The sequence below is a fragment of the Quercus suber genome, unplaced genomic scaffold, assembly GCF_002906115.3.
Source record: "Quercus suber isolate HL8 unplaced genomic scaffold, Cork oak 2.0 scaffold_8, whole genome shotgun sequence".
Taxonomy (NCBI): Eukaryota; Viridiplantae; Streptophyta; class Magnoliopsida; order Fagales; family Fagaceae; genus Quercus; species Quercus suber.
The window spans coordinates 640164-661629 of record NW_027069474.1 but is presented as its reverse complement, the minus strand read 5'-3'; the positions used below and the strand labels follow the sequence as shown (position 1 = coordinate 661629).

The window sequence follows — 21466 nt, the reverse complement described above, 5'->3', positions numbered from 1 at the left end:
TATATTATCACATAGTTTATATATATTTTATAATAAAATTAATACAAACTTTAATATAATTTTCTCTTCAAAAAATTACTAACCTTAAGAGCTACATGTATATTGTTTGAATTTACCATTTCTCTTGCATGTGTTTGTTTCTCAAAAATGAAGAGATAATTGTCTCATGTTGCTTAAAAAAGTGTATTGCATGTGTATAGTATAACTTACCTCATTACTTTTGAGTAGAATTTATGGTGTATTTTATTTTTGAACTTTTTTCCTTCTCTTTTGTGTGTTTCTTTAAAAAAAAAATTATTGTTTGAATTTTGACTTCTGTATAGAGCCCAAATCTCCATGATTTCTTTTATAGGGCTAGCAAGATAAGATGTACTAGCATTTGGTACATTGGAATGATTAATTCAAACTCTATACGACAACAAGAGAATGGATTCCCTTTTAGTTCATAATTATATATATATATATATATATATAAAATAAAAGAGAATTAAAGTTGTGACCAAATCTTCCCAAGAAAGCATCTTCAAATTTTGCACTTTTGTTTCACATCGGCATGTTGCATATTTGGTGTTGAACCAGATGAAACGATGACAGAAAAGGCCATCACTAGGTGTTCCAAAATCTTTTCATGCACTGAAAAGGGTTAAGAGACCAAACATGCCATGCATGCACGTTCTAAATATTAAAGTTGTGACCAAAATCTTCCCAAGAAAGCATCTTCAAATTTTGCACTTTTGTTTCACATTGGCATGTTGCATATTTGGTGTTGAACCAGATGAAACGATGACAGAAAAGGCCATCACTAGGTGTTCCAAAATCTTTTCATGCACTGAAAAGGGCATCCCAATAAGAGACCAAACATGCCATGCATGCACGTTCTAAATATTACAAACAAATCCTAACCAGTAATCACCTTCACTTAATTTCTTACTTAAATCATTATTGAGCTAATTAATAAAAAGTACTAACCAAATAGTCTAGAGAGAAATCAAGTTACAAGTCAAGTCAATCTGAAACTCTCTTGCATGTAGTGTTAAAATTTATTACTGTTGCAGGCTTAGCTGTTTTCTATCATTGATTAAACAATGAATTGTTTGCCAAAGAAGAGGGTCGCTAGCTCCCTATATAAGGATGCAATGAGTGATAGCATTGCAGTGCAGTTGACAGAAGGAAAAAGAAATCCACTCAAAGAGAGAGAGAGAGAGAGAGAGAGAGAGATGAAAATCATTAGCTTGAGTTCCTTCTTGATTATTTTAACAGTGTTTGCAACTCAAGAAGCTTGCCATGGAGGACTATTGACGCAAGATTATTACAAGGATAGTTGTGCAAATGTCGAGGACAATGTCAGGAATGTCAGTTGGAAATATGTTGCACAAGATTTGATTTTGGCGGCCCCATTACTGAGGCTACATTTTCATGATTGTTTTGTTAGGGTAATTCATGTCTTTTTCTTTTATAATTCATGCTTTTAGTTTTATATTAACTCATGATAACACTCACAATATATGAGCCCACTCACTTATAGGACCCAGTCACCCAGATATTATGACGTTACACGCATTCAAAACGCTAATTAAATACTGCCTTCTTTTAATCAGTATAATCATTTCATTAACTTTTTACTTTCCAATGTTTTGTTATTTTTGCAATGTTAGGGTATTTTTTAACAACCAAATTTCACAATTTGTTAAGATGTATGGTTGCTGTAACTGTGCAACATCACTTATATATGAACTCACAATCAGTAACGCTTTTATTGTATACTAATCATAACTTACCTCCTCAAATTAAGTGAAAAAAGATTGTTAAAGTTTTATGTCACCAGATTTATTGCTCTTTTATTACCTCAATCCTATTTTCTCATTAAAAAAAAAAAATTCAAGAAATCACCTCATATGATGCACATGTGAATATTACTTAGTTAAAAATATATATATGCTTGCAACAAATTAAACAGGACATATGAAGTAAATTACCTCTTTTTTTTTTTTTTTTTAATTTTACAAAAGAAAATCAGATGTATATTTGACATTAGAAAGTCAAAATTTGTAGAATCCTTACTATTACATTTATTTAAACCTTGATACTTAATTTGACAATATTTCTAAAGTAAGTTTAGTGAATTACATGTTAGGGTTGTGATGCCTCAGTATTGCTCGACTCTACACCAAATAATACAGATGAAAAGGATTCACCTCCAGATCTAACCCTGCTAGGAGGATTCAACATTATAGACGATATCAAAGCTGAAGTAGAGAAGCAATGTCTTGGAATTGTCTGATGTGCCGATATCGTGGCCTTAGCTGCTAGAGACTTAGTTTCATTCCAAGTAATTTTTGAAAAAAATTTCAATATAATCTTAAATACACAAACGATGAAATCTCTTCTTGATCAATAAATAAATGGAGTGCAAGTTTCGTTTATTTTTTATTTAACACCATTCTTTTTAGTTTTTCTTATATGGTACAAAAAAATTGTTAAGCTTATGTTGCTATGGATATGGCTGCAGTATAAGATATTATTGTGGGAAGTGCCGCTTGGAAGAAGATGTCAAAATTTGGATAAGAGTATTGATAAGAATGAGAAGAAGAAGACAAATGCAAGCATTGATGAGAAGGGTGTTCGAAGGATCAGCTCAGGCAGAGAGGCAGAGCAATGAAACAAAGTATTACAATCAGTTTACATGAAGGTTGCTAAACGACTGAAATGGTTTAGTTCTGTGTCTATGACTTGTAGTTTTAGCTTAAGTTAATTAGCAGAAGTATAAATGGACACATGTGTTGGTTAGATGGGTAGTTTAGAATTGATCCGTATATTACGAGGTTGGTTAGTCTTAACAGCTGAGCTTCCATGTGTGTTTTGTAATATATATATATATATATATGCATTGTACAATTAGTTTGGAGATAAGTCAATATACAATTTACAGAATCTTTTCTCTCTAGCTTTCTCTCTTTCTCTTCCCTAGCTCCCTGTTTTTCTTATATGGTATCAGAGCTTTGCTTCTTTGTCAATGGCTGATCAAAATCAAACTTCTCAAACTTCATCTTCTCCATTTGTTGCTCATTGTGAGCTCTCTCCAATGGAGGACTCGAGGAGTCCATTTTTTCTGCACCATGGAGAATCACCAGGTGCAATTCTGGTTACTCAGCCCTTGACAGAAGACAATTACCCCAATTGGGCTAGGGCTATGCGTATGGCATTAGATGCGAAGAGTAAGCTAGGTTTTGTGGATGGATCTATAACAGCTTCTATGGCCATCACTCCTCTGGAAAAGATTGCTTGGTCAAAGAATAATTCTATGATTTCTTCATGGATATTGAATTCAGTCTCGCCGCACATTTCTGGTAGTGTGATCTATAGAAACACTGCAATGGAGGTTTGGAATTCACTGAAGAATCGTTTCTTGCAAGCAAATGGTCCACGGATTTCACAACTTCAAAAGTAGATTTCAACGATCATGCAAGGAGATGTAACAGTGACTACTTTCTTCACTGACCTTCAAACTTCTTGGGATCAATTGCTCAATCTCAGGCCATTACCATGTTGTTCTTGTGGCAAATGTGCCTGTGGTGTGAATGACAAAATTACACTATTTCATCATCAAGATTCTTTGATGTAGTTCCTCAATGGCTTGAATGAGGTTTATTCACAAGTTCGAACTCAGATTTTGATGATGGAACTGAGTCCCTCTATTGACAAGGCTTTCTCTTTGGTAATACAAGAGGAGAGACAGAAGGCTTTAGGTTTCAATGGAGGACACTCAGTTGATTCAACTGCTCTTGCAGTCAAGACTCAAGCATTCAGTTAAATTGGGAAGAACACAAAGGGAAAGGGTAGGCCTATATGCAGTCACTGTGGCAAACCAGGTCATTTCATGGAGAAATGCTACAAGTTGATTGGCTTTCCACCAGGATATAAGCAAAAGGGCAAAGTCTCCATGGCAAATCAAGTAAGTCTTGATGGTGATTCTGGTCAGTGTGAAGCTACATTACAGTCAGGGTCTTTTCCCTTCACATTTGAACAATGCCAGCAGTTGCTATCTCTGTTGAGTTCTCATGCATCATCCTCTACTACTCCTGATGCTATTCACTCAGCAAACTCAACATTATCAGGTATTTCTTGTGCTTCTTTCTAGGATCCTACTTGCCTAAATTTGAAGAATTCAATCTTTAATGAAAATCCTTCAAATAAAACAGCTTATCATGAAGAATCTTGGGTTCTTGATACAGGGGCTATTGATCACATTATTCATTCAATTTCATTGTTTACTAAGATTACTAGTTCAGTCTATTCCTTTGTACATTTACCTAATGGTGAAAAAGTCCTTGCCACACACATAGGCACAGTCCAAGTTATTGCATTCTTACTTCTTGAGGATGTCATTTGTGTTCCAGCCTTTTCCTTCAATTTGATTTCATTAAGCAAATTAACCAAATCATTGTCATGTTGTTTGGTTTTTCTTTCCAACTATTGTTGCATACAGGACCTTACTTGCTGGAAAATGATTGGATTGGGTAAGCTTCATAATAATCTGTATCTACTGCAAGCTTCAAACAATTACAAGTCCATTTCAGAAGCTTCTACTATTCTGGAGTCAGTCTTGAAATCTTTTGTTAATTCCGTTTCTCATGTTCCCATTGTAACCAAGCCTTACTTGTGGCATCTTAGATTAGGACATGCCTCTAATGAAAAACTTCAACACTATGTATATGATATGTTTTCTTTTCATTCAAATAAAGATTGTGTTGTGTGTCCTATTGCAAAGCATAGACGTTTACCCTTTCCCATTTCTAATCACTTATCTGCTCATGCCTTTGACTTAATTCATCGTGATGTATGGGGACCCTTTGCCAAAACAACTCATGATGGTTTTAAATATTTTCTTACCATTGTAGATGATGCTACAAGGTCAACATGGGTTTACCTTATGAAATCCAAATAAGAAACTAGGCCCTTATTGATTTCATTTTATAAAATGATACAAACTCAACTTCAAACTAATATCAAAGTGTTTAGAACTGACAATGCTCAAGAATTTTTCCTCAAAGATTTTTATGCTTAACATGGGATTGTTCATCAACATTCTTGTGTTGCTACTCCACAACAAAATTCAATAGTGGAAAGGAAGCATCAACATATCTTAAACATTGCAAGAGCATTAAAATTTCAGTCTAACATACCACTTTGTTATTGGGGAGACTGTGTTTTAACAGCAGTTTACATCATCAATAGGCTACCTAGTGTTGTTTTGGATCATAAAACCCCTTTTGAAAAGCTTTATGGCAAAGTTCCTTCTTATCACCATTTAAAAGTTTTTGGCAACCTTTGTTTTGCTTCTACATTGGCACACAATAGGTCTAAGTTCTCTCCTAGGTCTATTCCTTGTGTTTTTCTTAGGTATCCCTTTGGTGTTAAGGGTTACAAGTTGTTAAACTTGCTTACCAAACAAATTTTCATTTCAAGGGATGTTTCTTTTCATGAAACTGTTTTCCCTTTCATTTCTCCATCATATTCTCCACATACTTCCATTTCACTTCCTCATATCCGTCCTAATGTGGCTGCTCCACATGATCCTATGTTTTCAAAACCTCTTACACCTTCTTTACATGTTTCTTATCCTAATTCTGGTCCTCAAATTGTCTTTGATTCAACTTTAGGTCATAGTGTTCCTGTTGTATCAGATTCCATCATTCCAGCACCTGGTTCGTCTGATCTTGTCTCACCAGGTTCTATAGCACCTGATTCTTTACCTCTTCTTCAAGAACCAAACATAGTTCAACCAAATGTTGTCCCCTCCCTTCGAAGATCATCTAGGACTACCAAACCTCCTTCCTACTTACAAGATTACATATGCATCAACATCATATCTACTGAACTTTCCCAATCTAATTCACTCAGCAAGTCAGGGACTTCCTTAGTCACTACCAGGTATCCTCTTTTTGATTATATTGATACTTCCCACCTTTCTTCTTCCTATGCCATGTTTTGTTCTGCCATTTCATCTATTCCTGAACCAAGGTTCTTTCATGAGACTGTTAAGGATCCTAAATGGCAAGAAGCCATGAGTACTGAAATTGATGCTTTAGTTTCTAATGATACTTGGACCCTTACTTCTTTGCCTCCAAATAAAAAGGAAATTGGCTGTAAATGGGTTTATAGAATCAAATACAAAGTTGATGGCTCTGTGGAGAGGTATAAAGCAAGGTTAGTTGCTAAGGGATTCACTCAACAAGAGGGGCTGGATTTTACAGATACTTTCTCACCTGTTGCCAAGTTGAATACTGTGAAAACTCTTCTGGCCATATCTACTGTGAAAGGTTGGCATTTAGTTCAGTTAGATGTCAATAATGCCTTCTTGAATGGTGATCTTCATGAGGAGGTGTGCATGCAACTCCCTTAAGGCTTTCACAGCAAAGGGGAGCATGTTGTTTGCAAGTTGAACAAGTCTTTATATGGGCTTAAACAGGCTTCAAGGCAGTGGAATGCAAAGTTTTGTTCTGTCATTAAGCACCATGGTTTCACACAATCCAAAGCTGACTACTCTTTGTTCACAAAGAAGTTCAATAATTCCTTCATAGCTTTGCTGGTTTATGTTGATGATATTCTCATAGCTAGTAATAATGCTCAAGCAGTTGAGGAACTTAAGACTTCTTTGAATCAGTACTTCAAACTTAAGGATCTTGGAGGCTTGAAGTATTTTCTCGGATTGGAGATAGCTAGATCAGACAAGGGTATCACTTTGTCTCAAAGAAAATATGCTTTGGAAGTATTGAAGGATGCTGGAATGTTAGCTTGTAAGCCTAGCAAGGTGCCAATGGAACAGAATTTGAAGCTAAGCAAGTTTCAAGGAAAATTGCTAGCTAATCCTGGAGTGTGTAGAAGATTAGTGGGCAGGTTGCTTTATCTGACTATCACCAGACCAGATATTGCATATCCTGTTCATAAACTAAGTCAGTTCATGTCAAAACCCAGGAAACCTCACTTAGATGCTGCATAAAAAGTGCTACAATACATCAAAAGTTGTCCTGGTCAAGGTGTTTTCTTGTCAGCTGCATCAGATTTTCATTTGAAGGCCTACACAGATGCTGATTGGGCCTCTTGCATTGATACCAGGAGATCAACCGCAGGCTATTGCATCTTTTTGGGTGATTCTCTCATATCATGGAAGTCCAAGAAACAGTCCATAGTGTCTAGATCTTCTGCTGAAGCAGAGTATAGGGCAATGGCTGTTACCATTTGTGAAATGACTTGGCTGTTAGCATTGTTGAAGGATTTGGAGATTCATCATCCTCAACCTGCTCTATTATTTTGTGATAACCAAGTTGCAATTTATATTGGGGAAAACCCAATGTTTATGAAAGAACCAAGCACATAGAAGTAGACTGTCATGTAGTAAGAGATAAGGTGCAAAACAATGTTGTTAGGCTGCTCTTCATTCCTTCACGTTCTCAGTTGGTTGATTTGCTTACAAAAGCTCTCAATAGTCAACAATTGAGATACTTGTTAGGCAAGATGAATATAGTGAACATACATAGTTCAGCTTCTCATCTTGAGGGGGAATGTCAAAATTTGGATAAGAGTATTGATAAGAATGAGAAGAAGAAGATAGATGCAAGCATTGATGAGAAGGGTGTTCGAAGGATCAACTTAGGCAGAGAGGCAGAGCAATGAAACAGAGTATTACAATCCGTTTACATGAAGGTTGCTAAACGATTGAAATGGTTTAGTTTTGTGTCTATGACTTGTAGTTCTAGCTTAAGTTAATTAGCAGAAGTATAAATGGACACGTGTACCACTGAAGTTGGTTAGATGGGTAGTTTAGAATTGATTTGTATATTACAGGGTTGGTTAGTCTTAACAGTTGAGCTTCCATGTGTGTTTTGTAACATATATATATATATATATGCATTGTACAATTAGTTTGGAGATAAGTCAATATACAATTTACAGAATCTTTTCTCTCTAGCTTTCTCTCTTTCTCTTCCCTAGCTCCCTGCTTTTCTTATAGAAGAGACGGTACCATATCACTTGCTTCAGAAGCCATTGGCAACCTCCCTCCACCAACTTTCAATTTTGTTCAACTCAAACAAAATTTCGCTAGCAAAGGCCTCGACAGTCTTGATCTTGTAGTTTTACCAGGTAAAGAACATAGAAAGAAAAGGGGGGAAGGGGAGAGAAGTTAATTGGCACATTTTGTTATCAACCTCTGACCTTTGTTTCAAACCATCCTCATAATTTAAAATATTTTACTTTAATTAATCTATACTTTCTATCATCTTCTTATATATGGAATACTATCTGACAAATATAATTCATACCACGTCATCAAATTGATATTGTTTTCATGAATTCTATTTGTTATTTCAGCATTTTTCATTTATCAAACAACAATAATTATATATAAAGACAATTTTGAAACAAAAGTCAACATTGAAGATCAAATATGCATGTAACCCCACAAAAAAAAAAAAAAGGTAATAGAAAATTGGAACATCTATTTTTGTGTAAGTATTGTGAGATTTGCATATAGGTTTGTTTGCTTGTTTTTCTTACATTGTAGCCTAATTAAGTGCCATGATGTTTTGACCTAAGCTGAGTCTGACAGAAAAATATCATTTTAATTTGAAATAGATCCATTTATATTTCAAATCAAGCTATTACAATTTACAAGTAAATAAACGGTCAAATTATTTAAATTTTTAAATGACATGATATATAGTTTATAAATTGTTAAATTTTAAAAATAAAATTTTAAGTGTAAAATGGATTTGAAATGGAGATGATCATATTGTGAGTCAGGCTAAGGCTGACTTAAATAGAGGTTCCAAGTTTAATTTAGCCTTGTTGCTCGGCTATAGACTGTACCATTTATTACAATTATCTTTCCTTCTCTTTTTTATTTCATTTTTCATCTTAATTTGGCCCAAAAACTAAGAAATTATCTATGGTAAGGTGCACACACCATTGGAGATTCACATTGCCATTCTTTCGACAATAGATTATATAATTTTACGGGAAAAGGCTATGGTCAGGATCCTTCTCTAAATTCAGCATATGCCGATTACTTGAAAACCAAATGCAAGAATCTCTCACAACGCAACTACAGTACCAATGGACCCTACAAGCTCTCTATCTTTTGATAACCATTACTACAAAATCTTGCTACAAAATGAAGGTCTTTTTCAATCAGATGCTGCACTTCTAACTGACCAAGGTTCTTTAGAAGAAGTCAAAAAATTGCTTTCCTTCGAGTATTTCTTGGAGAAGTTTGCTTACTCTATGAAGAAGATGGGAGAAATTCAAGTACTTACAGGAACTGAGGGACAGATTAGAAAAAATTGTAGGGTGGTGGATTGAATTCTTAAGAGTTGTTTGATTTATTAATGAGAGCATGTGTATTTATTTATATGGAGATTTCTATTTTTAGTTTTATTGAATTGTGAAGAATTTGTGGTCTATTTAAGCACAAAGTTAAGCCATAGGATTTGTGAGAAAATAGAGGCTTATCGTTTGTAAGTGTGATTTGAAAATTAAATTTCTTGTTCTTTAATGGTTGCTCGTTCATAGTATTAGATTGAAGTACAATAAATTTTAATTGAATCTTCTTATATATTTTTTTAAAATGTTTAAATGTGTGAATTTACATGTAAATATACTTGACAAAAAATTTAAGTGTAATTAGAAGGACACTTGGCAGAAATTACAGTATATTTAAAATAAGCGAAAAACCTATTTTCGTCCCTATATTTTCACGCGATTCCCACTTTGGTCCCTAATTTTTTTCCACTGCTTTTACTTCCTATCCTAGAAAACACGCCTTGTTTTAGTTCTTACCGTCAGTCCCCTAATGGTAAAGTCCTACACGGCAAATGAAATTATTAAAATAAAAAAAAAAATTATTTTAGCATTAAAAAATGCCACATCAGCATCTAAATTAAAAAAAAAATTAATTAATTAATTTTAACTAAATTAAAAAATTAAAAATTAAACCAAAAATCACATGAATTGAGATCTAAGTGTGTTTTGAACAAGAACAACAAGAACACAAATCTAGATCTAAGAACACAAACCCAAATTTAAGAACACAAATCCAAAAATTAAAAATCTCAAAATCACATTTTTCTCAAATCCAGCAAAATCATCAAATCCTAAAGCCCCAAAGTACCAAATCAATTTAAAAATACCACACAACTAATCCAAACAAAAAAAATTTCAAACTCAGAAAAACCCATCTCAAGCAAGCAAACCCACCTCAAGCAAACCCAGATTCGGTGGCCATGCTCCCCGCCGACGAGCTCTTCTCCGACGGAAAGCTCGTTCCACTACAGCTCTCGTTGGTCAAACCTCAAGTCAAAGACACCACCATTTCCTAAATTAGGTCGCTGGAGTCTCCAAAAACCCGCCAAAGACCTGAGATCTCCAGCACCGACTTGTACCTCTTCTCTCCCAAAACTTCGAGATGTTCTAGCCGTTGGAAAGACCTTCTCGACCTTAAAAAACTCTACCACAACTCAAACCCCAAACCTGACCCAAATCGATGGGGTGGATCATTGGTTTGGTGACTGATCGGTGGTAGGGGTGGTAAGCGTGCACACTGTATTAACTAACAAGAAGCTACAACTATAGATTTTCTTGGAGGAGAAGAGACCATGACAAATGTTAAACGCCGCTTGCATTAGCTCATGCTCTCGGTTAGGGACTTCGAGGGGCTGCCATTTAGGACTGTGAGCTTGCCAATGACACCATCAGATTTGGAAAGTGATGAGGAGGTCAGGATGAAGACAACGGTGAAGATTGAGGGTTGTGACAAAAACGGTTACTCCATTGTGAACATAAAATTGCAAGGATCGACCAAGACTTATGTTTGAGGTGGGTTTATTGGGTTTGCTTGCTTAAGATGGGTTTTTCTGAGTTTGAGATTTTTTTTTGTTTGTATTGGTTGTGTTGTATTTTTTGATTGATTTGGTACTTTGGGGCTTTAGGATTTGATGATTTTGCTGGGTTTGAGAAAATGGTGATTTTGAGATTTTTAGTTTTTGGATTTTAATTTCTGGGTTTGTGTCCTTAGATTTGGGTTTGTGTTCTTAGATCTGAATTTATGTTCTTGTTCAAGACACATAGATCTCAATTCTTGTGATTTTTATTTTTTTATTTTTTAATTTATTTAAAATTAATAAATTAATTTTTTTTTTAAATTTAGATTCTGATGTGGCATTTTTAATACCAAAATAATAATAATTATTATTATTTTAATAGCTCCGTTTGCCACGTAGGACTTTGCTGTTAGAGCACTGATTGAAAAGACTAAAAGGAGACGCGTTTTCCAGGATATAGAGTAAAAGCGGTGAAAAAAAAAAAGTTATGGACCAAAGTGAAAATCACATGAAAATATAAGAACGAAGATGAGTTTTTTGCCTTTAAAATATTAAGACACTTGATAGAATTAGAATGCAATTAGAAGGATAAGTAGCATAAAATTATAATGTAATTTTTTGCATGTAATTTGATTTGTCAACAAATTACCATGTCATTTAATTTCTGTTGGACTTAGTTTATTTGGTGATTTGTTGGTGCTTCCACAATTTGCATATAATTTAATCTAAATAATCAATTTGGGTAATTGAATCAATTAACCGGAGTCAATTTATAACCCAACAAGTGGTATCATAGTGGGCACATCCTGATTAGATTTTAATCTTTGCTGTGTGATCCATTGATCCATGTTGTAATGGATTGTAAACAATCGCTTATTATTCCTCCTCTTTTTGATGGTACTATTAATACAAAAAAATCAATGATTACTTCAAATATTGCTTGCTGAACTGTTCATAGGGAAATAAGATACCTAGCTCTTAGCTCTCTCTCTCTGAGAGAGAGAGAGAGAGAGAGAGAGAGAGAGAGAGAGAGAGAGAGAGAGACTCTCTCTCTCTCTCTCTCTCTATATATATATATATATATAAGGATGCAATGTATGATATTTAGCAAAGCAATATTGCACCCCAGAGAGAGAGAGAGAGAGTTGTCCGCCCTTGACATTGTGAAAGAGGTTACATGGAAACATGTTGCATAGGATTTAACTGAGGCTGCATTTTCATGATTGTTTCATTAGGGTCATTCATGTTTTTCTTTTATATATAATTCATGCTCTAATATTTCTGTATGATAAAAGCTGACATATATTCAAGTACGTACTCGTCTTATTATCTTACATTGTTAAAAAAAAAAAAAAAAAAAAATTTCTTGCAGTTCAACTGGACATATGCCATATGGAATAAATTTCCACACTTTTTTTTTTCTTGAATTTACAAAATATATATTATGGGTCCTCCGACATAAATGTATTTGACCTTTGAAATTCAAAATGTGTAGCAATATCTTTCATATCACATTTATGTCTTCTATGTTTCTGAAGTATATATATCTGGTGAATTATATGTTAGGCTTGTGATGCCTTGATACTGATTGACTCCACAGCAAATAATACAGCTAAAAAGGATGCAGTTCCAAACCAAACCCTTGGAGGATTCGACGTTATAGCAGATATCAAAGAGTTGCAGTAGAGAAGGTTTTCCTTGGAGTTGTATCTTGTGCTGAAATTGTTGCCCTAGCTGCTAGAGACTTAGTTTTATTCCAAGTAAGTTTTGGAAAAAAAATTTAGTAATCTTCAAAACACAAACAACGAATTGTTGGCTTGATCAATTAGATACTTACACTAATGACTATTTTCGTATTAGTGGAGCTCTTTTTCCTTTATCTAACAACTTTTAAGGTTTTCTATTTTGCTCAAGACTCAGTTAATCTTAATGTTTGACTGTTTATGAAAATGACTGTAGTATAAGAAATTATTATGGAAAGTATTCCTTGGAAGAAGAGGCGGAACCATATCACATGCTTCGGATGCCCTTGCTAACCTTCCTCCACCAACTTTCAATTTTGATCAACTCAAACAAAGATTCGCTAGCAAAGACCTCGACATTTTTGATCTTGTAGTTTTATCAGGTAAACAATGTCAATGTATATAGAAAGAGGTAGTGATAAGAAATTGAAACATCTATATTTGTGTAAGTTTTATGAGGTTGGCATTCGTGAAAATTTCAAAGCTCAAACATTAAAATTTTGGAACGAGTTTCGTTTTGCCTTATTTGAACAGTAATTACTTCATGCATCCGACATATACATATTTTCTCACAATATATATGTGGATCTCATTTGGCTATAGGAGTAATACAATTCACATGTTGTTGTGAGTGAAGATGTATATACAAAGTGCACAAAATATGTCCTTACTTTTAACTAACACTAAATAATTAAGGCCCCATTATAACGTAGCATTGATGTAATAATCTAATAGAAGATATGCATATCATGAACTAATTAGCATAAGATAATGAGACAATAAACTATTAGTCAAAATGAGGTATGGAAGGTAATTATCAGGACAAATTAAGCATTATTGTTCTTGTTGTTATTGATATTACTATAATCTAATGTTCTTTTTCTTTCTTTCTTTTTTCCCCAATCCTAATTTGCCCAAAAACTAAAACTCTCTATATGGTCAGGTGCACATACTATTAGGTTCTAAATATTTAGAAATAAATGTTTAGGTTCTAATTTTATGTATGATGGCAAACCGAGTACTAAAACATGTCTAGTTTAAGATTTTTAAGTCTTAGAACAGTATTAGAGATTGCTCAAGATGGTTCAAGTCAATATTTAAGAACAGTGAAGCTGCAAAAAGAAGAATTCAAAATTTGCAAGGCTCGACCAATCGAGAGACAAGTTTGACCGATCGAAAGTCTTTTTTCTGTAGAATTGAAATCACGCCCGAAAGCTTGGGAAATGTTTGGGGTTTTTCTAACACTACTAGGTATAAAAGGAAAATCCTAAATTATGTTTTAGGAGTTCTAGAGAGTCTTGTGAGTTACTCTTATGAGATTTGAGAGGTTTTGTAACCTTCTAAGTCAACAAGCATTTACAAGAAAGAAGATCCATATACAAGAACCAGTGGAGATAAGTTGCTACATACAATTTCAACTACTGCTAATGGTCTAAAGGTTTGAGCAGGATCTCAGAATCACAAACGTGAGTGTTTTTGTGCAACAAATTCAGATAGAAGAGTCCATGGATTTGGAGTTGCGTGTGGTCACGTGAGTAAGTACTATAAGAGGTAGTTTTAGATTTAGGGAAAAATCAATTGTAAAACTTTCATTCTATATAGTGAATTTGTTGCCTTGAGAATAGTTTAGGTTAAATCCTCCTAAGGTCTTTTACCTTGAAATTGAATTGTTACATTGGTTTTCCTGGGTCATCATATTGCTTATCTTCTTTATTTTTCCACACTTAGTGATATGATTGTTGTGTTTAACCTAAATTTGAATAATAAACCTAAGTATTAACTTGATTAATTAGTTAGGTTAAACAATCTGAGTGTACAGGAGTCTAAATAATCCAACACACACCATTGGCGATTCGCATTGCTTTTCTTTCAACAAGAGACTATACAATTTTATAGGAAAAGGCTATGGTTAGGACCCTTTGCTTAATCTGATCTATGCAAGTTACTTGAAAACCAAATGCAAGAACCTATCAGACAAAATAACTACGTTGCCAATGGATCCTAAAAGCTCTTTGTTAGGTTCTAAATATTTAGGAATAAATGTTTAGATTCTAATTTTATGTAAGTTGGCAAACTAAGAATAAAAACATGTCTAGTTTAAGTGTTACGCATTGCTTATGTTGGTTTAAGTCAAGATTCAAGAACAGTCAAGCTGTAGAAAAAAGCATTTAGGTTTTGCAAGGCTCGACTGACCGAAAGAAAGGCTCGACCAATCGAAGATCCTTTTCTGCATATTTTAAATCAGGCCCAAAGCCAGTGAAAACGTTTAGGGTTTGTGTCCAACATTACTTGGTATAAAAGGAAAATTGTAAATAAGTTTTAGAAGTTCTTGGAAGTCTTGTGAGTTAGTCCTGTGAGATTTATGTGGTTTCTGTAGCCTTCTAACTCAACAAGCATCTACTGAAATTAAGATCTATATTCAAGAACTGGTGGATTAAGTTGCTACATACAATATCATACATAGCTGATAATTTAAAACTTTGAGTAAGATTTCAAAGTCACAAATGTGGATGTTTGTGTGCGACAAATTCAAATAGAAGAGTCCATGTATTCGCAGATGCATGTGGTCATGTGAGTTAGTACTATAGGAGGCAGCTTTAGATTTAGGAAAAAAATCTACTGTAAAACTTCTATTCTATCATAGTGAATTTGTTGCCTTGAGGATAGATTAGGTTAAATCCTCCCTAGGTTTTTTACCTTGAAACTGTTGGTTTCATTGATTTTCCATATTGCCTGTGTTATTTACTTTTCCACTTTATGTGATATTATTATTTGTGTTTAACTTAGATCTGAATAATAAACCTAATTATCAACTTGGTTAATTAATTAGGTTCAACCATCTAAGTGTACATGGGTCTAAACAAAACAAACACTCTATCTTTTGATACCCATTACTAATCTTGTTAAACATGAAGGCCTCTTCCAATCCGATGTTGTACTTCTAACAGATGAAAAGTCTTTTAAAGAAGTTAAAAAATTGATTGTCTTCAAATATTTCTTAGTGAAGTTTGCTCACTCGATAAAAAAGATGGGAGAAATACAAGTGCTTACAGGAACTGAGGGACAGATAAGGAAAAAGTGTAGTGTAGTGAATTTGGTTTATGAGTGATGGAATGTATAATTTTTTTAAATGGATATGTATATTTTCCATTCTCTTGAATTATGATGAATGATTTGTGCCCATAATTTGGGACAAAAAAAAAAAAAAAATCAAAACAAAGGCAAATTGCATTCTAGCCAAAATCCAAATACAAGCTAGTATTGGCTGAAATGACCCATAATTTTTTTTCGAGGTGGAATGAGGGAGTTCCTTCTTCGGGTTTGCTTACTAATACGGTATTTTTCGATCTCTCTAGCTAAAATGGAATGGAATCAATAACAATTTAATAAACCAAACTTATACAAATGACCACCCCATTCAATCCATGTTCAATAAATTTTTCACAAGAGAAAAGCAGGGGTGACATGGCAAGAAGCTTTAAGATAAAACTTGATATAGTTCTATGAGAAGATAAAGAAAATGATCTTTTCCATTTGTTTTGAAATAAGGGAAGTCCATTTCATTTTAAGGACTATGTATAGTTAACAAATCTTAGATGATAAATATGTGAAGCTTGTGTCTAATTCCTTTTTGCATTGGACACGCTATGATTTTCAGACACATGTCTATATCATAGCATGTCCAATGCAAAAAAAGCATTGGACACAAGCCGTATCCATAATAAATATAGTGTCCCAATTTTTAAATTCAATTATCATTTCTTACTTGGTGGGAATAAAATTTTAAATTATGTTAAAGAGACTAATTTTAAATCATAAGTTAGTCCTCTCTATTTTACTGCAAATGGAGAGGATCTTGATCCTGAGGGCAAATGGCACATTAGATCCAAAAGAGAATCTCATGAGTTACTTAGAACTTAGAGCACTAGTAAAAGAATAGTGCTCACGTCATGCGGTGACATGATTCAAATTAGTCTTTGAATGCGGCGTCGTGCTATGCTATTACTAGTGAACCCAAAATCAGCTCTCATATTTCACAGTTGATATTGTGCTTTGTTGTTTAATCCTGATAATAACAACCAAATGGGTTTTGAGCTTACCCTAACTAGCTAGGCACTAACCTATTGTGCTTTTAGTGAGGTCATACCAATGGTTTGCTTAGTTTAATTATTTTATGTATTCTCAATTAATAGCACATTTGACCGATATATCTTAAAAGGATTAATCAAATTATAATTAAATGGTCATCATAATTGTTTATATAGTCTAGAGCATGATCGATGTGAGATACAATGCATGTTTGCAGGATACATATTCATAAAATTCAATGTAATATGATACATATAACCTGGGATGTTACAAGTAGAGCCTATAATTTTTTAAAGATCATCTGGTGTTGCCGGAGAAAATGGGCAAATGCCCATTTAAAAAAAAAAATTCAGCATTTTGACCTCTTTCTCAAACTAATTAGGGAAATACCTCTCTTTTGTTCAATAAGACTAACAATAGGAGTTTGATCATCAGCAATTTTAAAAGGAGAAGCTTTAACATTAGTTTTGCCAGTATTTATCAGAATAGTCTCAAGAGGAGGATGGCTAGTCCTAACAATGGTTTTGTCACTTTTAACAAAATTTGATTTCTTTATCACATTCAAATGATTTTTGGAAACTTCATCTTTTGAAACATAATAATTTTCAAGGAAATCAAAGGACAAAATATGTTTTTTCAATTGATGCATCTTTTCTTTCCATTTTCTTTTAACACGGTCTTTTTCAGACTGAGCAAAATTATTTTGGAAATATTTCCTTTTAGGTCTATTTTTTGAAAGCATAAACTCTTTGAACAAAGAAACCATATCAATTTCAAAGTTTTCATTTAAAATAGTCAAAACTCTTAATTGGTTAACATTATTTTCAATAGGTGGAAAATCAAAATCTGATGGACAAACAGATTTAGCGTCATCTTCTCCGTCATTAGCAGTTCTGCTATATGGAGAAGAAGGTTTGGCTTTAGCAGAATAGAAGCCAGCACTAATTTGAGATTTATCACTTGAAACACCTTTTAATTTGAAATCAGTGGGTTTTTCAAAATTCTTTTGCAAAAAATCATTGAGATCTTGATCTCTTTTTGAAATACTTTCAGATCCAGCAAAGGAATGTCTTCCTTCGTTGATCCTCAAGGGTGGTTGAATATTTTGAAAACTTATTTTAACAGTACCATCAAGATATTGTTGAATATTTGCGAGATCTAGCTCATAAAAAATAGGTTTAGAAATAGGGGATTCTTGTTCCAACAACCATTCAGTGGGAAGCTTTATGTCTTGCCATTGAATCATTTTTGGAACTTGAACTTTAGCATCAGGAGTTGAACAATGAATTAACATAGTTTTACTAGAAGGTTCTCTGTGATTTAAACAACCAGGATTTAACTGAGTACCATCAATCTGTAATAAATGCGGTAAATCAAAGCAAAAGGTTTATTACCTTCGTCCATAATATAACCAGATGAAGCAATATTCAAGGTTAAAGCTTTATAATATTAGGATCATTCAAAGCAAGAGTAAGACCAGGATAACAATTGAAATAAACAGTACCATCATACAAAGAAGCAGTAATCATACCAAGAATGCTATCTTTAAAGTACTTAAATCTAGCATCTCGTAAACACATGAGAACAGAAGGTTGATACCCTTTCGGGTGAGTGGTTTAATAGCAACTTGAACCATACTAATATGCAAATAACTTTGTTTTTTAGCAATGAAATCATTAATATTTCTTTTAGAAAACAAGCAACATTTTTCATGAATTTTTGAAATAGAGAATATTTGTTCAACAGTTCTCACTTTGTAAATGGGATGAAAGGTGGTTTCAGCCCAACTAGTTTTGTAAATAGTTTTAGTATCAACTTTGAGAATGTTCCACTTTCGGAAATCAGGAAGCTCATTATCTTCAACAGTGTGATCTTCTTCATTTACAATATCAGGAGGACAACCAGTCCTGGAGCTGATAGAGGAGTTGGATCTCCACAACTTATCCATACTATCCTAGTTTCAACACTCAGTTATCATGTTTTTCTCACAACCATTGCATTTCGTAACACATGCCCTAAGTAACCCTATACCACACACATGCCCTACACGCCCTTTCTTGGCTCAAACGGGCCTTACAGTCAAGTTCTGAGAATTCACATTACACCTAGGGTGGCGCCAACGATGGTAAGAAGGGGACACAACAACGGAGCACCAAAGGTTCGGGTAAGCACAGACAAGACACAAAGACACAACAACATTATCACCGGCCAGAAAAGAATGGCTCTGATACCATAAAGGGGGAAAAGGGGATGCACAGCTAAAGAGAAGAGAGACGGAAGCACAGTGTTATGTATGTTGAAAGTAATGTAAGCAAAATAAGCAACTTGTTTGTGCTTACCCGAACCTTTGGTGCTCCGTTGTTGTGTCCCCTTCTTACCGTCGTTGGCGCCACCCTAGGTGTAAAGTGAATTCCCAAAACCTAATTGTAAGGCCCGTTTGATCCAAGAGAGGGCATGTAGGGCATGTGTGTGGTATAGGGTTGCTTAGGGTATGTGTTATGAAATGCAACGGTTGTGAGAAAAACATGATAACTGAGTGTTAAAACTATGATAGTATGGATAAGTTGTGGAGATCCAACTCCTCTATTAGCTCCAGGACTGGTTGTCCTCTTGATATTGTAAATGAAGAAGATCACATTGTTGAAGATAATGAGCTTCCAGATTTCCAAAAATGGAACATTCCCAAAGTTGATACTAAAACCACCTTTCATCCCATTTATAAAGTGAGAACTGTTGAACAAATATTTTCTATTTCAAAAATTCATGAAAAATGTTGCTTGTTTTCCAAAATAAATATTGATGATTTCATTGCTAAAAAACAAAGCTATTTGCATATTGGTATGGTTCAAGTTGCTATTAAACCGCTCACTCGAAAGGGCATCAATGCTTCTGTTCTCATGTGTTTACGAGATGCTAGATTTAAGCACTTTAAAGATAGCATTCTTGATATGATTACTGCTTCTTTGTATGATGGTCCTGTATATTTCAATTGTTATCCTGATCTTACTCTTGCTTTGGATGATCCTAATATTGTTAAAGCTTTAACCTTGAATATTGCTTCATTTGGTTATATCATGGACGAAGGTAGCAAACCTTTTGCTTTGATTTATTATATATTGTTGGGTACTTAGTTAAATCCTGGATGTTTGAATCACAGAGAACCTTCTGGTAAAACTATGTTAATTCAATGTTCAACTCCTGATGCTAAAGTTCAAGTTCCAAAAATGATTCAATGGCAAGATGTCGAGCTTCCCATTGAATGGTTGTTGCAACAAGAATCCCCTATTTCTAAACCTGTTTTTGATGAGCTAGATCTCACAAATATTCAACAATATCTTGATGGTACTATTAAAATAAGTTTTCAAAATATTCAACCACCCTTGAGGATCAATGAAGGAAGACATTCCTTTGCTGGATCTGAAAGTATTTCAGAAAGAGATCAAGATCTCAATGATTTTTTGCAAAAGAGTTTTGAAAAACCCATTGATTTTAAATTAAAATGTGTTTCAAGTGACAAATCTCAAATCAGCTCTGTTTATTATTCTACTAAACCTGAACCTTCCTCTCCATATGGCAAAATTGCCAATGAAGAAGAAGAAGATACTAGATCTGTTTGTCCATCTGATTTTGATTTTCCTCCTATTGAAAATAATGTTAACCAATTAAGAGTTTTGACTGTTTTAAATGAAAACTTTGAAATTGATATGGTTTCTTTGTTCAAAGAGTTTATGCTTCCAAAAAACAGACCTAAAAGGAAATATTTCCAAAATAATTTTGCTTAGTCTGAAAAAGACCATGTTAAAAGAAAATTGAAAGAAAAGATGTACCAATTGAAAATACATATTTTGTTCTTTGATTTCCTTGAAAATTATTATGTTTCAAAAGATGAAGTTTCAAAAAATCATTTGAATGTAATAAAGAAGTCAAATATTGTTAAAAGTGACAAGACCATTGTTAGGACTAGCCATCCTCCTCTTGAAACTATTTTGATAAATACTGGAAAAACTGATGTTAAAGCTTCTCCTTTCAAAATTGCTGATGATCAAACTCCTATTGTTAGTCTTATTGAACAAAACAATTTTACTAATGAATCCTTGCATGTTATTGGTCAACAGATTGACCGCATTGAAGAAACAATTGTTGAAAAAACTGTTTCTGTTGAAAAACCTATTTCTGTTAAAACTGAGAAACCTTTGATTAATTTACCCAGTTATGATAACAAATTCAAGTTCAAAACTTCTCAATCTAAAACTCTGGACACTGTTGAAAAAATGCTTGCTGATTTAAAAGTTAAAACTGAGGGTACTTCTACAAGTACTCAAGCTGCTTGCACTATTTCAAGAAATGAAAAAGAAATTGTTTCTAATGAAAATACAGATTCTGATACTGTTTCTTCTATTTCTGCCAAAAAGGTTTTTGACAATGATTTCCTAGAAATTAAAAGATTTGTTGGAAGTTCTTCCAAACCCATGTTTCTTACAAAAAATTGGTATTCAAAACCTACTCCTCCTGATATTCAGTTTGAAGAAAGACCTTTTCAAACTCAGTTTTCTGTTTCTGCTGATAAAATTTATGAATGGAATATTGATGGTTTTTCTGAACAAGAAATTATTAACAAAATGGGACATATGTCCATGGTTGGTATTGCTTACCAAAATAATCATGATTTTGATCAACCTGAAATTGTTGACTTACTTGCTACTGGTTTTTTTGGTACTCTTCGTGGATGGTGGGATTCATATCTCACAGAAGAATCCA

The 21466-nt window shown here is 33.8% G+C and overlaps 2 pseudogenes; both read left to right on the top strand.

Moving 5' to 3' along the window:
- Positions 1-1217: 1217 nt before the first annotated feature.
- Positions 1218-9360, top strand: LOC112009220 (peroxidase 3-like; annotated as a pseudogene).
- Positions 9361-10685: 1325 nt separating this feature from the next.
- LOC112009221 (peroxidase 1-like) lies at positions 10686-14667 on the top strand (annotated as a pseudogene).
- The last annotated feature ends 6799 nt before the right edge of the window (positions 14668-21466 follow it).